The following is a 13120-nucleotide window of genomic DNA, read 5'->3' as shown; positions in this document are numbered from 1 at the left end:
CAAGATCTTGTTCTGAGCCAATATGGCATTCAGAGTGTCTACTTCAAGAACTCCTTTCTTCTGAGCTACCATATTGTTCACAGGGTTTCTCTCAGAAGTGTACATGAATTGGTTATTTGCAACCATCTCAATGAGTTCTTTTGCCTCTTCAGGCATTTTCTTCAAGTGAAGTGATCCACCTGTAGAGCTGTCCAATGATATTTTGTACATCTCAGACAAACCATCATAGAATATACCTAGGATAGACCATTCTGAGAGCATGTCAGGAAGACATCTCCTGATCAGTTGCTTGTATCTTTCCCAGGCTTCATAGAGGGATTCACCTTCTTTTTGTCTGAAGGTTGGAATTTTTACTCTGATTTTGCTCATCTTCTGAGGTAGAAAGAAATTAGCCAAGAAAGCATTGACCAATTTTTCCCAAGAGTCTAGGCTTTCTTTACGTTGAGAGTCCAACCATATCCTAGCTCTGTCTCTAACTGCAAAGGGAAAGAGCATAAGTCTGTAGACCTCAGGATCCACTCCATTGGTCTTAACAGTGTCATAGATGTGCAAGAATTCAGATAAGAATTGATGTGGATCTTCCAGTGGAAGTCCATGGAACTTGCAATTCTGTTGCATAAGAGAGACTAACTAAGGCTTAAGCTCAAAGTTATTTGCTCTAATGGCAGGTATGGAGATACTTCTTCCATAGAAATCAGAAGTTGGTATGGTGTAGTCACCAAGAACCTTTCTTGCATCTCCTTCATTATTAGGCTCGGCTGCCAACGTTTCAGCTTCTTGTTCGAAAATCTTTGTGAGGTTTCTTCCGGAGTGTTGTGCTTTAGCTTGTTGCAAACGCTTCTTTAAGGTCCTCTCAGGTTCAGGATCAAGATTAAAGATAGGTTCTTTATCTCTGTTCCTGATCATAAACAAGAAAATAAAGAAAGAAAGAAAGGAAGCTTCTATGCTTGAGTATAGAGGACTTTCAGTGAGATGTGAAGAATGAAAATAAAAGAAGAGAAAAAGAATTCGAATAAAAGAAAAGAAGAATTCAAAAATTAGAAGTGAAAAGAGAAATAAGAAACAAAGATATTTTATTTATTAATTGAATTCGAAAATTAAAAGCTAAATAACTAATAAGATTTGAAAATTAAATGATGAATTTCTAAAAAGAAGATAGAGAATTAGAAGAGAAGTTTTGAAAAAGAAGAAAGAAAAAATAAGTAACTAATTAAGAAAGATTTGAATTTAAGATTTAACTTTAGAAAAGATAAGATAGAAATTGAAAAGATTTGAAAAAGATTTGATTTTCAAAATTTGAAATTAGAAAAGATAGGATAAGAATTTGAAAAGATTTGAAAAAGATTTTATTTTAAAATTTGAAATTTGAAATTTTGAAATTGAGTTTTAAAATTTGAATTTGAAATAAGATAAAAAAAATTTTGAATTTTAAAGAAAGATAAAAGGATAAGATAGTAATTTGAAAAGGATTTGAAATTAAGAGAAGATAAGATAGTAGTTTTGAAATTAAAATTTGAAATATTTTTTATATTTTCGAAAATTAAGATAAAAAAGGTAGAAAAGATTTTTTTTTGAATTAATGAAGGAAGAGGAAAAAAACTAAATAACACCAAACTTAAAATTTTTAGATCTAAAGACACTAGAATTCGAAAATTTCAAAGACAAAAACCTGAAAACACCAAATTTAAAACTTTAAAGATCAAAACAAGAACAACTTGAAGACCAAGAAGAACACCAAGAACAAACTCAAAAAATTCAAAGCAATTAAAGAACACACAATGGACACCAAACTTAAGATTTGACACTAGACTCAAACAAAACACTCTATTTTTGAAAATTTTTTTGAAAAAGACTCAACAAGGTTCGAACTCTAATAAGAACAAGAACAAAAGACTCAAACAAAAGATAAAGATTAATAAACAAAAGAAAAGATTTTTGAAAAATTTTTTATTTTTTTGAAAAAGAAAATAAAAGATTCAAACAAAATTAAAGACAATACCTAATCTAAGCAACAAAATAATCCGTTAGTTTGTTCAAACTCGAACAATCTCCGACAACGGCGCCAAAAACTTGGTGCGTGGATTCCCACACTCCGCACAACTGAACCAGCAAGTGCACTGGATCGTCCAAGTAATTAATACCTAAGGTGAGTCAGGGTCGATCCCACGAGGATATCTTGTAAATTTTAGTTACGCGGATAGAAAATTTGTGTAGTTGTTTAAGCACATAAAAATAAAGTAAAATAAAAATAACGTTACTCAGTGGTTGTGAATTCAATGATAAGAAGATGGTTAAGGCTTCGGAGATGCTTTGTTCTTCTCGATCAATACTTTCTTACTTTCTACTCCAACTGTGAATGATTTCTTCTATAGCAGGCTGTATGTGATCAATGCCAGTTTGAGCGGCCGCCAATCTTCCTCTAGGCTAAACACTAGGTTTAGTGTGCATCCAGTCTGAATGAGGGTGAAGCTCCTGCAGTTCATTCCCTTGGTGATCCTACTCAAAATGCCACAGACAAGGTCGAATCTTCCGGATCAAAGAATGTTGCGCCTTGATTCTAGCTTTTACCACAAAGACCCTAATCTCCCCACACCTCGGCTGAACTGATGTCTCGAGAAGTCCCCAACGAAGTCTTGAATTATCCGTCTAAGAGATGTATCCTCAAGCTAGTGGTTCATTGATATCCGATGAAAGACGCTCGCTGAACCCATGTAGAATAGAGATAACTTTTGACGGTTCAACTCATTCATAAGGTTGAAGAACAAAGATACATCTTAGGAGAGAATCAAACACGAATCAAAATAGAATAGTAGTACTTTTATTAATCTATAAAACTCAGCAGAGCTCCTAACCTTAACCTAGGATGTTTAGTGGCTCATACTGTACATAATAGTGTTCGAAAATAATTGGGAAGGAAGAAGATCCTAAACATGGTTGATCTTCTCCTATGGATTACAGAAATATGATAGGCTTAGGCTTGTAGTGTGAAAATCCACTTCCGAAGCCCACTTGGTGAGTGTTTGGGCTGAGCTAAGGGTGTCTCCACGTGCTAGTAAGCTCCATGGGCGTTGAACGCCTACTTGGGACACCTACTTGAAACCGGGTAGATGGCTGGCATTGAACGCCAGCTTTGGGCCTTCATCTCCAAAGACAAGTATGGAATATTATATATTGTTAGAAAGCTCTGAATATTAGCTTTCCATAGTCGTTGAGAACGCTCCATTTGGATATCTTTTGCTCCCAAAATGCTTGCTTGAGTGCACGGAGGTCAGATCCTGACAACATCTGCTACACTTTCCTTGCCTCTGAATCAAACTTTGTCAAAACTCTCAGATTTCAGCCAGAAAATACCTGAAATCACTATAAAACACAACAACTCATAGTAGAATTCAGAAATATGAATTTTACACTAAAACCTATGAAAATATAATAAAACTTAAATAAAACATAACAAAAACTGTATGAAAATGATGTCAAAAGCATATAAAATATCCGCTCATCACATAGTCGCAGCAGTATTTACTTGCATAATATTTGCTAGATTGTCCATCGCCACCATAAACTCGGCATGTTCATTAACGAGTTGATTATCCTCATTGTCTCTCCGTGTATGCATACGACCTCGTCCGCGAGTAGCCATTAGGGTTCCTGTTTGCACTAAACAATCGATATCAAGATGATCAGTCTCAATATCTCAAGTCTAGTGCTTCAATTATCCCAAAAAGGCACTAACAAACAAGAATGCATACATATATCAAGAAGATAAACCTAAATAGTATGAAAGAAAAAGACACAACGGTCCATCCCTCATGCTCACGAGGACGAACCACTCCGATACCACTTAATGTAACAACCTGTCACCCTACGCCTTACTCTAGCCATAAAGCAAAAGATAACAAAGTGCCACAATAGTTCTAAAGCTCATACCATACTATATATATAGAAAGAAGTAGTAATACAAGAAGCCCGATGAAGAAATAAAGCTCAAAATCGCATAAAGCGGAATTACAAAAGCACGAATTGTTCACATGAACTAACTAAACGCATAAAGGGGGAGCAAGATACAACAATATACAATAATAGTCAAGATAGATATAAACATGATATACAAAAAGGAACTAGTCATAGCCTACGGAATTTAGGACGGGTAGTCAAATTGAATACAACAGAGTTTTGAAGTTTAAAACAACATATACAACCTATTTCTCTAAGTTTTTAGAAATAAAGCCTCTAAGGCCACAAAGTTAAATATAAAAAAGATAAGAGAATAACTACAACAAAATTAAAGTAGAAATAAAACATAAGAAACATCATCCTCCGCTCTGTCACCATGTCTACAAACTCACCGTGGTGGGTTGCGACCTGCATTTGAAAAACAACAACATATGGTATGAGAACTAGAGGTTCTCAGTATGGTAACAGTGCCCAATATGTAAGATATAAGGATCCAGGAAGCCAAAGGCAATCCTAGAACTTCACATCGATACAAATATTCAAGCTTAACAAAATAAATAACTTAAACCATAAAGAGGGTAATCTAGCTTAAGGGATTTCTATCTAACATAACACCGCTTTCCCACAGCTTTCGCCAGCCTAACCTCCATGAAATTCCATCGCCATCACCTACCTAACCTCCTCAGTACCAGACAATCAGAGGTAATGCAAGCAAGTAAAACACAAGTAATATACATATACAGCAAGTAAGACAACTAGCAAGTAAGCATATTATACATTTAGGCAAAAGATGAAATTAGGCAAAGCAAGCAAAACACATAAAAGATGCATGTGATGAATGCCTGTCCTATTGGCTCGTGATATCACTTATCGGTCCAAAAATGCCAACCCGACATATCCTTTCGAATGTTGCCTTTCTGCCACGTTCGAGGATATAGCGCCTGGCACACTTTTGTTCTAAGGATATAGTGTCTGGCACACTATTGTTCCGAGAATATAATGCCTGGCACACTTGCATGCATCATTTTGAGGATATAGTGCCTGGCACACTCTTGTGACAGAAAAGGTTATCAATAATAATTCAATCCCAGAGAAATAATGCCCTGCACACTATCGTTCCAAGGATATAGTGCATGACACACTTTTAACAACCAACAAGTCCATCATTCCTTTCCAAGTTCCCAACTCATCATCAACATTACCATTTCTCAGTTTCTCCTCAATTTAACACTTCACAACTCAAAATTCACTAACTCCATAAATCTTAAACATAAAATAAAGAAGTTTGGAAAGCTAGAAGAACCTTTAAAATGAGGAAAAGTAAGTTTTTAGCAAAACAGAGGTCTCGCGTACACAAACCTCTGTCCCGCATATGCACAAGGTTGAAACAGGGTGGTCGCATATGCGACACATCCCTCACGTACGCGAGACTCCCAACCCGAAGGGAATCCTCACTTCACGTGTTTAAAATTCGCGTACGCATGCCTCGAAATTTCATTCCCGCATACGCGAGATCACCTGGTAGTGGAAAATGCTCGCGTCGCGTGCATAGGTTCGCGTACGCGAGCCATAGCAGGGTTGGAAAATTTTGAAAGTTGCAGAATTTCAGATTTTCATACCGAACTTCAAATGTGCATAACTTCTTCATTTTAAAATATTTTCTTCCGTCCTTCGAACGTCTAAACACTTTCGGACCCAGCTTTCATTTAAATCAAATTTTATAAAAAACAAAGGTTCGGAGATAGAGTTATGTCTCGCAAAAAATTTGTCAAAAATAATGTTTTTACAAAAATCAACAAAGTTTACTAGTTTCCAAAAATTCAAAACCAAACCAATTCAAAACACACTCAAAACAACCCAAAGTCTCATACCAAACATTGTTCATCCATCTCTCATCCATTCACTATCAAAACCATTCAATTTCACAAATTTACTTAGATCCCTATTAACATCATTATCATAAAATCTCATCACTACTAATCAAATCCACCAACATCCTTATTCCTCAATTCAATTATCATCATCATATTGGAGTTCCACCACAACCACATCTCAACTCATACCACAATCACAATTCAGTTATTTATCATTCATTCAACCACTCATACTCATAAATCTCAATTTCAATGTTTTATCAACTCATTTCAATATTTCTCATGATTACTAAATCTCAATAAGCATCATCAATCATCTACAACAATAATCATATCCACACCAAACATCAACAATCACCATCATAATTCATTAATATCATCACAATCATAAATACCACCAATACTCATCATATTAGTATCATAATTCATATATCACATATTTCAACACTCCATATCATACTCTTCATCATCAAACATAATTTCACATACAGTTAATCATACACCAACATCATTCAATCCAATCTTAAGGTCAACTAGCCTAAGTTTCACGAAATATTACATATTACATAAAGAAAACCGAAACCATGTCTTGGCCGATCTCTAACATGCACAAAATTACCAAATTTCATTCTAAAAAGCCTCCAATCACCAACAATCCACCAAACTCAATTTCAAGGCTCCAAATCAACTCCAATAATCATAATTTCAAGCTATACTACCAATACTACCATAATTAATACATAGAGTTTACCAATTTCACAAATCAACAAGGGTAAAGAGTTCTTTCACCTTTTTGAATAGTTTTTGGGAGCAAAGCCCGATAATTACTTGCTACTAAAGTTCATCTAAACCATCAAAATCACAAAACTTATTCAAAAACCAAACGTAAAATCTCAGATTTCATTAGGGCAGGAATTAGAGCATGGATTTCAAAATATTACCAACTTTTTTCAATAGAATTTAAGAGCTCGTCGAGAGCTTCGCGTGGCCACAAACGGCTCGTCAATTGGAGCACCGTAGCTCAAGTTATGGCTCCAGAAAAGTGACGATGAATAGTGACACCCCTTTTCTTCTCCTTTCTCTTCACTCACCGTGGCTCCCTCTCTCTAGGGCTGAAAATGAGCTTGTTGGCTCATTAATTGAGTTTATATATGTTGCGTTTAGACCCAACTTAGGCCCGGTCTAATCTGTTAGTATATTTGGCCCATTTGGCCTAACTTTTGGCCAAACCTTTAGAATTAGTACCTAGTTTTCAACTTTAAATATTTACCTAAGTTTTTCTACAGTTTTTATTTCTCTCACGTAGTACCAGACAGAGTTAAGCTGGTACGCATTTTTACACATATTTCAGCAGAAAAATACTTTTTTCTATTCGAAAAAATTTATTAAATCCGAGAAATAATATTTCTATATTTTCAAACATATTCTAGACAATTAAATTATTAATTTATTCTAATTAATCAGTTTATTATTTTATTCTAAAATTTGGTTCTTACACTGAACATTACATGCTACAAGTGAAACATATTTCCAATACCAAACCCTAAACTAATGAAACATTTTCGAAACAAATAAAGGAACTCTCCACCGTTGCCAAAATCATGTCGAGCATCTCATTGTGAGCATCATTGGAGTCGACCACGTCCTTTTGAACAGCCTTATCAATTGCATGGGCTGACTATATCGCAACATAGCATAAGAAACCATGAATAGTCAAAGGTCAATAAAGGCCATTATTTACAAAAATGAAAGAGAACATAGAAGAGAGAAACTCACCACATCCATTGCAAGCTCTAGATTCACGTTCCTGGTACCTACGTCCCGAGCGGTGTGGTTGCAGAAGGGAGTCAGAGAGGACTGCACAAGCCTGCACACCAAATACATGTCTTTAGTTCAAAACGGACTCAATGAAGACCCAATACCACCGAGCAAATAATAACTTTAAAAAGTGTTATTTTAATATAACGTATTCAACTTTATGCGAATCGTACAAACTGAAACACGTACCCATCCTCTTCTGTTAGAAGGTGAGACTCCATCGGAGCATCCATGGCGATCCCCCTAAGCAAGTGTAGTAGTAGAAAGTATTTGTGAAGAAATGCGATACCGAGATAGTGAAATAGGGACAGATACGAAGAGAGGGGAGACCACCTAAAACAAGTTATATAATAAAGGATCAGTACCTCCAACAAAAAAGATTGACATTAGAAAAAACACTCACACGTAGCATTGGCCCATTAGCTCTGATCACCACAAGGACAAATTATTAGAATGGCTCTTCCTTCCTAAAAGTCCTGCAATTTGAATTTTCATTTTCCTTGGTTGTTTAAGCACGTGTTCTAATAAGGAATTTAAATCACCAATTAGTCACACTACGCAAAGGATCCAATCATCACCAGCGTCAACACTTTCGAATTTTAACTTTTTGGAGGAAATCCATCTCTCTGGATGGCGCCAACTTTTCCGCCATCAAATTCTAACAGCCTCTTCATACATCTATCGGCCAATAAGGCGTGGCATGCCTATTGGTATATCATGATCATTGCACCTCTATCTGTGACAAACACGTCAGATTAACTTCTTAACATAATCTTTTTACAAGATTTGCATCCAGAATTACCTGCTAATTGTCGCTCTCTTTCGGCGTTATGGTAGGGAGATATGATTCATATCCCAGACTGCATGAATGAACCATGTCCACACATAACTCCATTTAATCTAAAGAGTCATCATTGGTTCGCCCCAAATCTTCGGCTTCAAGTCCCTGATACACAAGTAGGTTAGAAATCTACTAAGACAGAGGTCAGCGATGGCCAATGTGATGATATTGGATGGTGACATCAAACAACCATACCCCTACCCTAGATATCGCATACTTGAAACTTGACTTCAAGAAAATGGCAAAGGAGTATGCATCAAGAAATAAAGGTGTCTTTAGCAAACGCATTGGAAGCACAAGAAACACGTTCAATCTTCTTGAACACCATAATTTTTTGTTTTGCTAACTTTTTTCCTCTAAACACGAACATGATTCTAGGTTTGAACTCTCGTTCACCAGAAGCAACAAATTGTAGCTTTGGCATTTAGCTTTTGTGTTCAATTGATAAATTGAAAAATTATTTGGAGAAATTATTTATTTTCTACTAATTTTGTCATTTAATCTCATTTACAGTAATAAATACCAAAAATTAATCATCAGAGTTCTTGAATTTTTTTTTCATTTACAAACAAATATTTTTTTAATATTATTGTTAGTACATATATTCAGTGAAATCAAAGCAAAACTAACTGTGAGAAAAATAATTTATTATTTGAATTTAAAAGAGAGTCTCCCACTGCAAACATAATATTTGTTTGTTTGGGATGTGAAAAAATTAAAAATCAATTTTGATTTGTCTAAACATTGAAAAGATGACAATGCAAGTTGATAAGTATAAACTAGAAGGTGTATTAGTTACAAACTTGATACAATACGGCATGTCTAAGCTAATAGGGTGTAAAACCAAGAGTCGGGGGTCAAGCATTCATTTTTACTGCACACAGCAAGAATCTTCGGTCTCAAAAGATGAGAGTTTCCTATGAGATGGAACATTTCTTAACTGCTCAATTATATTTGGTTTGGTCTTAACTACTCACAAAAACTCTAATTAGTAACACAAAAATTAAATAATTTCACATTCAAAAATCAAGAACAATTAGCAACAAAAAGAAAAAAATAGCACAACAGCATAACAACACAAAATCAATGATTTCACATTCAGAAATTTAGAACAATCAGCAGCATAGAAGAACCAAAGCTAATCAATAATTACAACACATTCAATAATTAATAATCAGTAAATTAAAATAATAAAATCACAACACATATAAAATAGCAGAATAGAAGAATCAAACAAAAAAATAAACTTAACACATCAAAAATTACCAAAACGCACAAAGAAATTAAAAGAAGAAAGCTGCAAACCCTAAGATACAGAGGACGTGACGTGACCGAGTGTCGTGGACGACAAGGAACCGCGACAAGTAGGATGGCTGAGAAGCAAACAGCGGCACACCTGAGAAGCAAATGACGGCTTGACCAAGAGGAGGAGGAAATTACGGCGCTGGCAATGATTCTTCCTCTATGTGAGTGCAACGGCGAGCGCTGAAACGACGGCGAGCGGGGAGATGACGGCCACAACGGCAAGCAGCTCCAACCCTCAACCAGAGAAGCCATAGGAGGATGGGGACGACGTGCCGATCTACAAGAGGGGCTAGGTTCGGGACAGGGGGAAGGAGGAGGTCACGGAGGCGATGACAACAACGGACATCGCCGGCAGAATCCTAATTTTTTGTTAGTACTTAGAACCCTAATTTTTGAACTTTGAAGCATTACTTTTCTAATTCTGAATGAGTAACAAAGAGGGAGAGGGTGTTAGGGGAAGGAAGTGGGTGACGCATTACACATTTTTTTTAAATCAAAATGACGTCGTTTAATTATAAGAATCGGTCGATTTCTAATCCGGTCCAACCAACCAATTACCAGTTATTTGACAGTTTTAAAAACTGAATCGGATCGTTTACATCGCCGGTTTTCAGTTCGATCGATTCGACCAGTCAGTCCGATCTTATTTTTATAACAGAGATAGATTTGTTGTCGTTTTCTTGATCAATGGCACCAAACCCGTGGTAATTCGTCAAGTCTGGACATCAAACCTTGAATCTGAGTTCGCTCTCATTGAACAGATCTTCCCTGTTAGTGCCATGTTGCCTTTGACACAGTTCCTAGGATTCATCCATGTGTCCGACAAGAACTGCCACTACTCAAAGCTTCCACCCTCCTACGTTTACAAACTCGTGAAGGCCAATGTCGATTTCCTGAAACTCATTCAATTGGGTCTCGCCCTCTCCAATTATGCCGGCCACTTACCCGACCTTGCTACTTTGGGAATTCAATTTCAAAGGCTTCGACGTCCACCGCGACCATCATAATCGGGAGGCAATTCAGTTACTCGCAGAACAAGGAATCGATTTCGCTAAGAAGAGGGGATCTTAATTGGTGGCCTTTATAAGATTGTTTCCGAGATCAAGATTGATGTTTAGTATGCTGAATCTGACTTGGGTCACTTTCCATAGTTCCTATGATTTTGGGTACATGGTTAAGGTTCTCACTGGAAGGAAATTGCCCAATGATCTTGATGTTTTTAAGGCTGTTGTCTTTGAATTATTTAGGTCTTATGTTTATGACATGAAGCGAATGATTAAGTTTTGCCGTGGAATCAATGTCCGTGGGTTAGAGAAATTGGCGAAAAATTTGAAGGTTGATCGTGTTGCGGTTAGAGAAATTGGCGAAAAATTTGAAGGTTGATCGTGTTGCAGGGAATAGTCACCAAGCCGGTTCGGATAGTTTGTTGAGAACATCACTTCATTTGTGAATATCTTATTTCGTTTATAAAATTATTGTTCTTTACTAGTACTGTAGCTCGAATTTGAGGTAGCACTTCATATCACACAAATCCTAAGCTTCAAAAGAAATTCTATGGAGATTAACTGGTTCGTGTAAACAATGAGGCATTGTTGCGCCAGCACTATACTTGTTGCCATTATTTTAGTTTTCAAAATCTTTTCTAAAAAATAAATTAAAATAGAAAAAGTATAGGTAGACAATGAAAATACTAAACAATGTGAATAATAGATATATCGGATATTCATTTCACTAGGTGTATGGATGGTGTAATTTAGAAGTATAGTATGTTTTTATTTGATTGATAGTTGTTCATGTTATTCAAGAGAGTCATTGATTAGTGATTACCTATCATAACCCGTTAAAATATACTCTTTTCTTCTTTTTTTTTTTCTCTTGGTGTTTGGATAATGTAAATTGGTTTATAGGAAAAGTCTAGGGCCAGCAATTTTGTTAAATTTCTGGCCAGCATGTAATCAGCAACGAAAAGTGAGTCATTGGATGAAATCTCACACCAATCTCACACCATTAAAACCATCATTGATGACTATTTGATGGCTACAAATCACAAAAACTGCCTGCTCCCTAACATTCCTCTTGGTTTATTAAAAGAAAAGTATTATTACTCGAAAATTTATAATTTTTTTCAAAGACGTTATTTTGTGTTATAAAAATACATAAAAAATAACATATTTAATTTTTTTCTTAATTATTTTTTTAATTTTAATTAAATTATTTTTTTATTTTGAAAGATAGATGTGCAGCATTTAGATTATTGACAATTGTAATTAGTTACTTCTTTATGTTATATATTGAAATACAAAAATGTTACTTATACACTAAAAATTAACTACTAAATTTGGTATTATATATTTGTGTATAAATATATATTATTTAATTTATTTTAATATATATTTTATATTTTAATATATATTTTATACGAATAATTGATTTTAGTATATATGTAACATAATTGATTCAAATATGAGTAAAGAGAAAGTATTGGGAACCAATATTAATTTGTACAATGTGTACAATGAATTAAAAAAAAGATAAAATTAAAATTAAAAATTAGATCATTAATTAATTATTTAATTTCAAATTTTAAAATTTAAAAATTAAGATTAGTATTTAAATCCATCCATACTATGTACGGTTATTTCTAATCTTACTGTAACCTCCAATACACGTCCAAAACTCACCGTCATCTTCTCCGGTTCTCACCTCGTGTCACTGAATTTCTCGCCGGCCATACCGAGGCCGTCGCATCCTCCCACCGACACCATCTTCACTTCCGCCAGTCAGCCCGATGCGCCTCGCCCTCCGACGCTCAGCCTAACGTTGTTGCCGCTGTTTTCGTGCCTCTCTTCCGAACCGGCTTCGCTTTCTCCCATTTCTTCAAGCCTCTTCTCACCGATGATACCACCATGCTCTTCTTCTTCGAATCCAAGCATGGTTAGCTTCTTTCATGATTTGAACCCTATGCATCACAATAGTGCCGCTTTTGTCATAACTAGTTCTTCAAAATTATGTTTCACCACAATAATAGTTTCTTCTGTTTATTCATCTTCTTCTTCTATTTTAATGGTCAATTTAGGATGGTCATTTTAGTAGGTATGCGGATGGTTATTTTATTTTTATGTAGATGATTATTTTGATTGGATTGAGTTTAGTTATATATAATTAAAATATATTAGATGTTCAATTCATTAGGAATGCGGATGATTATTTTTATCCTTAAGTGGATCGTTATTTTTATTAAGGGTGAGTGGCGTGTGGCAAGCCAAGTAGCGACGGTGAAATGGGATGATTATTGATGAAAGTGAGGTGGCCGCCGATTGAAAAAGAA

General features: G+C 35.4%; 1 non-coding gene across 1 annotated transcript; it reads left to right on the top strand.

The window, feature by feature from the left end:
- The first annotated feature begins 254 nt into the window (after window positions 1-254).
- On the top strand, window positions 255-363 carry LOC112753664 (small nucleolar RNA R71). Its single transcript, XR_003178039.1, has one exon. It is a non-coding gene; the product is annotated as a small nucleolar RNA R71 (small nucleolar RNA).
- The last annotated feature ends 12757 nt before the right edge of the window (window positions 364-13120 follow it).

This window comes from Arachis hypogaea, chromosome 15 (assembly GCF_003086295.3).
Source record: "Arachis hypogaea cultivar Tifrunner chromosome 15, arahy.Tifrunner.gnm2.J5K5, whole genome shotgun sequence".
NCBI lineage: Eukaryota > Viridiplantae > Streptophyta > Magnoliopsida > Fabales > Fabaceae > Arachis > Arachis hypogaea.
The sequence above is the reverse complement of the archived record's forward strand: the minus strand, read 5'-3'. Positions and strand labels throughout refer to the sequence as shown.